A 7,129-nucleotide genomic window follows, 5' to 3' on the forward strand; every position below is an offset into this window, starting at 1 on the left:
GTTATTGTACCCGCTAGGCCCTCAATGTATTGTTTTGAGTGTTAACACTCCAGGCCACATTTCAGATGCGGAGGTCATGGCTGAAGCAAGTGCTGGGGACCCACTTCCCACTTCATGGCGCATCTCACAAGGGGATTATCCAGAAGGCTGTATGTAAACATCTATCACTGCAGTCCACTGTGCCGTAACGGGGATGCCACTAGGAGATTGGAGATTGCTGCACGTCTTTTCTCCTGTTTTTGCACCGGAGAGAAACACAACATGCTTATTCTTTTTTTTTTTCATTGCGGGATGTGGGGGAGTAAGAAGGGAGCATACGGCACAAAGAAAAATTGGTATTTTTGACAGCTGCATACATATCTTCTCCCTGTTGCCCATGTCTTGCAGCCATTATACTGCATGCACTACTCCTGGAACCTCTGGTGCCGTACCAAACAGTCAGTCAGTCCGGGTTTCTCTGTACCTTAGTTCCAGTTGATAGTGGGGAAGCCGTAAAGAAGGATGTGAGACACATAGGAACACACACAGCTGTTCCTTTGTGTACATTAGGTAATCACACACGTAACATGAAAAACGGTTAGGGGCAACTAATATTTATTCGAACAAGAACTTTCGTGCAAGAGACTGCACTTCTTCAGGTTACACAACTAAGTGCGACACGAGTATATATACCAAGTGAACAAGTGTATCTGTTCACTTGGTATATATACTCTTGTCGCACTTAGTTGTGTAACCCGAAGAAGTGCAGTCTCTTGCACGAAAGTTCTTGTTCGAATAAATATTAGTTGCTCCTAACCGTTTTTCATGTTACGTGTGTGATTCCCTCTTCGCGGGCTCCTTGACAGTGTTTTATTTTTTTCCTCTTTTCGACGTGTACATTAGGTACTGAGAAAGAGCACTCATTGTGTAATGGTTGAAACGTGTATTTGTACACAGGCACTCAGACAGAGTTCGTTGCGTCGAGCACAACTGTGCAGACTGAGCTTAGCCTTCCGCCACAAACTTCCTTGGCACTGGCTGAAGGTGTCACAGCCCTCCAGGGACATGAGAGGCAGCGAAACTGCATTGTAGTCTACATACCAATGTTTTGATACTGGTGTGCAAAGGGCCTCAACTCCAGAGCCAGGTACAGCGCCAGATGTAGTGCAAGAACTCGATACCACATTTGGATCGACAAGGTACGTGGCTCTGATGTGCGGTTTTACAGACAGCTGTAGTACTGTAGGTACCTTTAGCGTCGGGTATACAGAGGGTTTAGACAGAGTAATGGAAGCACCTGGAAATTCACTGCGTTATATTTATTGCTGAAGAAATGAAGTGTTGCCTTGCGATCACAGCCCGTTACCGTTAGGTCTCTTACAGAAGGCCATTTCACTACTTCAGGTAAAAGATGTGAGACAAAATAATTTTCAGTCGTTTATGTAGTGAACTCCCTTTAAGTCAAAAATCTATAAATTGAAACTGATGCTTAACTCAAACACACAGTGGTTTCCCTGGTATACTTACTGTGTTGTAAAATACATTCAATGGCTCAAATTACTGCTTACCTCAAGCAAGCTGTGGTTGATACTGGGGGAGGGGGTGAAGTTACTGAGAGTTTACTGTAATTTCTTAGTGTAATTACCCTAAACGTCATTCACAGGCATGATTTAATATTTTACATGCAGCATCCCCGACCCACATGATGCTATACTGCATATGTCGGTCATGGTGGAAAGTTCTGACGATGAAGAGTGAGTTGAATATTCTTAGTGCTGTGATAATGGAAAGAGTTGCATTGCAAACTCTGCCTTCTACAGTGATGAACTCAGCAGCCCTCAAGGGTCCCATGATTCAAGACCCTATATACATCAACTGTGAGTCCGTGGCCATGGGCAAAGAAGCAATGTTTTAACTGCTTCTTTTGTCTGAAGAAGGGCAGGCTCTGCCCGAAAGCTCACGCATTAAATAGTCACTCTGACTTCTTGCTTCATTCTTTCGTTATGATTTTTCTTGACGACTGCCTGGCTAGATTGGCGGTATGTTGCTCGGTGAAGGGATGAAAGGGGTCGGGGCGGGGGTAGGCGAAGAGGTAGGCTCACACGTCTGGTTTTAATAATTGTCGCTGACGACACCACACAGGCGGCACAACTGTCTACCGTTTCGTCATGATACAGCCTGGTGAGCACCTGAAGAAGTATTGTCATTTCAAGAAGCGCCCTACGTGCATAGACATGCGTCTACGGTTATTCTCATTTGCGCATACCTGATGTTGTTAGCTCTGGATATGATGCCTAAAGCGAAAAAATAATAATAAATAAATGTCGAGCAAGTAGACGTGATAGCTTACTGATGTATAAATGATATTGTCTGATTTTCAGCGCCGTTGTTATTTCATTTATTTCATTGTCGTCTTGCATACGGGGTATAGTTACATGGCCGGGCGTACGAGGACTGGTGACACTTATACTGCTTGCTATGTCAGGACTGACTGTAAACCTGACTCCTAAAAATGATGTCAGGGAAACCTGTTACTTTTCGCCTTGTTCCTTGGGACCTGATCACTGCCATGAAACAACACTCACGAGGGAAGTCAAGTTATAGGTCATCTCCGGGGGTATCTTGACTTTTTGAAACTGTAGCGATATTCTGGAAGCCCATATCGAACTGTGTCTAAAACCACCTTTCATTTCCGGAAAATGGCCCCATATTTTAAATGATCGTAAATTAACCATCCCGAAACACACATGGGGGTCGCCATTTTTATGACGCAATTGGTTTAGGCGGTCTATACCGCTCACGTAAGTGATATCAGTGTTCTTCAAGTCATCCCTCCCTCTCTACGGAGCATACGGGAATTTAAAGAAGCGATGGTGGCAGGTAGCGTCTGCTCGATCGATGTAGGTCCCTTGATTGCAGTGTTTTCCTATTTGCATTACGCATTATAAACCGAGCCGTGCTACGCCTAGATACGAAATATATTTTCGTCGGAATTGTAGTTATCTTCGATAAAGTAAGTCAATTGCCTGCTTAATTGCGAGACTTCACTCTCGTATCGTAACCGCTGTATCACTTGCTGCTTGCGAAGTCCCACACTACGCACATATCTCTCTCGAATGGCTGGCGTTTGACGTTACAGGAACAATAAGTAAGCTGCTTTAAGGGCATTATAAATAATCCTGTGAAACAGTCGTACTTCGGAACCACATGGTATAGTATACACACTGTAGGTACCTGCGTAAGAATAAGGCATGAATGACAACTCTAGCGGCAGAGACCTGACGAACGTATTTGCCGAAATTATGCATTGTCGAGAGAGCAAGCACTAGGTACAAGAACAAACAAGATACTTACATGACGGCGTACATGACTTTTGAGAGCTCAGGAGCGCAGGACAAACCGAAAGAAGAGAAAAATAAAGGCGTCATTTTTATTATTTTTATTTTTTCAATACCCTCATGGCCACAAGGGCACAAAAAAGAGGAGGGGCTTGAATACATAAATACAAAACACATACAAACAGTTACAAAAAGGCGCACTGGGCGCTCAAAGAATGCGGAATATACACACACAGCAGGGTCACAGACAGTAAGCATGTAAGTGTACATGGTGAAAATTATTACATATTGCAAAAGAGCCATAGTCTGAAGCCTAAAATAAATAAAGTAGCAACAATTAACATATAATATCTAACATATGATAAGACATAGCACATAGAAACCGGAAAACAGGAGAGCATGGGTGCGAAAATGGGTTATGTAGGAAACAACTCTATCATGGAATCCCTAAAAGAGGGTAGATTCTGTATGGTAGCAATGTCACACGGTAACCTGTTCCAATCACGTGCGGTGCGAATGAAAAAGGAGTCGGAGAAACAATTAGTATTGGCGTGATGGATTTTAACTTTTCGAAAGTGATCCAAGCGGTGGGAGGTATACGTGGGCGATGATATGTAAGACGAGAGGATGAGATCGTCATGATAGAATATTTTATGAAAAAGTGATAAGCGAGCAACTTTGCGACGACAGGCTAGTAGGGGTAGTTGTAGAGAAACACTTGCTGTGCGGTTGTAGTTTCCCATGATAAAGCGTGCTGCGCGATTTTGAATGAATTCTAGCGTGTTATTAAGGTTATTGCTTCCCTTATCATCTCCATCATCATGTCTCATCACGTGCAAGTGGCACTGGGGCAGCACCCAGCCTGCTGGCCAGCATCAGCCCCATCTCATCATCGTATCTCTATGTGTGTGTGTGTGCTTCCGAGGTCCCAAACCGGAGCGGCGGACTCGAGTTTGGGACACACGAAGGATCTGTACAGGTGCAGTTTAACGTTTGAGGGGTTCATATAGAAAGTGCGACGAATGAAACCAAGTGAGGAGTTGGGAGAACTACATATGAACCCCAAGGTATTTGTATGAAGTTACGGACTCCAAGGTGGAGTTGCTGATTGTATAAACGGGAATTTACGTTACGGCTGAGGGAGATCCTTAAATGCTTGCATTTGTTAATATTGAGTTCCATGGACCACGTCGAACACCAGCTATGAAGTAAGGCGAGATCAGACTGAAGAGAGTTAGTATCAGAGCTTGAATGTATCGCTCGATACATGAGACAATCGTCAGCGTAGAGTCGAATGGAGAAAGAGATGCTGTCGGGGAGGTCGTTGATGTAAATGAGAAAAAGTAAGGAGCCTAGGACAAAACCTTCGGGTACGGTGGAACATACTGGGGACTGGGCGGAGTTAATATTGTTAGCAGTGACACATTGTAAGCGGCCTATCAAGAACGAATGAATCCATGAGAGAACTTTAGGATCGATATTAAGTCCACATAATTTGAGAAGTAAAAGTCTGTGCGATACCTTGTAGAACGCTTTACTAAAATCGAGGAATAAACAGTCAGCCTCAATACCTCTGTCTGCAAAAGAGTGGAGATCATGAATGAAAGATACTAGTTGGGACTCGCAAGAGAACTGTTTATGGAAGCCATGTTGATAGGAATTCAAGAGTGAGTTAGATTCAAGGTGGTTGACTAAGTGAGTATAGATAATATGCTCTAAGATTTTAGATGGCACGCAAGTGAGAGATGTGGGTCGGTGGTTAGTAGCCGAGATTCTTAGTCCCGGACTTGTGCACCGGCACGACTTTGTCAATTTTCCAGGCGTCTGGCAAATGCCCAGTCTCCAAGGATTGTCCAAAGATTTTGCCAAGAATCAGAGATGAGTACAGCTTGGTGTTTTTCAAAAACTTGGCATTGATATTGTCAACCCAAGTGCAAGAAGATAGCCTTAACCTCTCTATGACCCTGGCAATTCCAGCTGGACTGAATGTTATTGGATCCATTGGGGGAAAGTTACAGGAGCTAGAACAGGGAGGACGGAATTGGTAGTGGAAAAAGTACTATACAGAAGAGATTGTTAAACACGTCAGTAGTAATCATTCAACCCAAGTTTTACACAGAAAATCCACGGCAAGTATTGCACTTTTTACTTTAAATTATTTTAAAATTACTTTAATTTTTTTAATTTTTTTAATTTTTAAATTGTGGAAACCTGACTCAGTGCAATACTTGTCGTGGATTTTCAATGTAAAACTCTGGTTGTAGGAAATAAAAAACTAGATAGAAAGGAAGCAGACAGTGGGAAATAATTTATTTGAAAATCAATGAAGCCATCTTGAAGAAATCACGCCGGTGCGGGCGACTGGAGCACGACGATTGCAGAGGCAGGTGGCAAGCTAGTTCCAAGGCATCACACCAGATGGTGCCAGCATCGTAGCTCTATACGAGAAAGACAGAGAACAAGAAAGTACTAGCGACACGTAAAAATGGCAACATTTGCTCGACAAGTCTAAGCATGCCAGAGCGTGGGGAAAAGGCCTAAGCGCTACTGCTAAACAGCACGGAGAAAACACTACACATCGGGGGAAAAGGCTTAAGGCAATCGACTAGGCCTAACCACAGCGTCACAACACTACGCGGCTAACACAAGGTAGCCAACCACTAGCCACACGACGGTAAACGTGCGTCAACAGGCTTGGACACCACTAAACAAGTCTAAACATTCGCGTACGGCGAGAAAAGGCTTAACACGAGCACGGTAAAACAACCCGCAAACATTGGTAAATCACTCACCTTTTTCCCCGCTGTGACGGAGCGTCCGCTCTCGTCGACAGCCAGGGATCAAGTGACGACGGAGCGACCGACCGCACGTCTTCTCCCCACGAAAGCCAGAGCTGGAGTGACGTAAGCGCCACTCTACGGGTGCTACGCATGCGCGCGCGCTCCTAGCGCCCTCTGCGTGTTCCTGCCGCCACCTGCGGCGACCACCTGCGAGGAGGAGGAGGAGGAGGAGTGTCGTTGGGAGGAACCCGAGAGGTCTGCCTGCCTGATTAGGCGGCATGTTTCTCGGGAAGGGAAAGATGGTGGAGAGGAGGAAAGGGTGAAGTGGAAGACCGAGCGGAATCCGCTCGGGGGGAGGATAGCTGCGTCCATGGGCCGACTTCAGGGGAACTGTGCCGGCATACGCCTATTACACATCTGAGGGAAACCCAGGAAAAACCCCAGACGGCACAGCCGGCCCGCGGATTCGAACCGCGGACCTCCCAGTCTCCAAGCGCACGCGTTACCGCTGCGCCACCGGAGCTGGTCCCCCCCCCCACCTGCGAGAGGCTAAGAGAGAAGAGCATTCCTGCACCCTCTTCTTGCATTGCTCATTGGTCGTGACGTCATCCCATTGTCCCTAGGCTACCCTGCTTTTTTTTCACACAGTCGACACAACTGGACAAGGTCAATCTGCAATGAAGCCATGGCATGACGTCATCATGCACCTGCGTGGCTCAAGGACGCATACGCTCTAGACAGGGGACTTATTATTTATTGAATCACAATCCCAAGATTATTTCCTTTATTCTTCTATAACGATTGAATAGGAAACTATTGCAGAAGAGCACCATGCATGAAAGCTGATCGTAGGAATTCCAAAGTCTTACCAAATGAGACTTGCAAAAGAACAAAATATCCTAACACGTACCTCCATCTATGGCTAATACGAGGACTAGGCACTCAACAAATCAACACAGAGTACGGGTAACAAGGAGCGCAGAACGTTGCGTCTACTCTATCCGACAGCCAGGCACGGAACTGAGTCGTAAT

At 45.3% G+C, this 7,129-nt stretch overlaps 1 long non-coding RNA gene across 1 annotated transcript; it reads left to right on the forward strand.

Annotated features, from left to right (window-relative positions):
• Positions 1-824: 824 nt before the first annotated feature.
• Positions 825-1,966, forward strand: LOC135367268 (uncharacterized). Its single transcript, XR_010414407.1, has 3 exons — positions 825-1,178; positions 1,668-1,733; positions 1,800-1,966. It is a non-coding gene; the product is annotated as an uncharacterized LOC135367268 (long non-coding RNA).
• Positions 1,967-7,129: the final 5,163 nt, after the last annotated feature.

Source organism: Ornithodoros turicata, chromosome 1 (assembly GCF_037126465.1).
Source record: "Ornithodoros turicata isolate Travis chromosome 1, ASM3712646v1, whole genome shotgun sequence".
Classification (NCBI taxonomy): Eukaryota; Metazoa; Arthropoda; class Arachnida; order Ixodida; family Argasidae; genus Ornithodoros; species Ornithodoros turicata.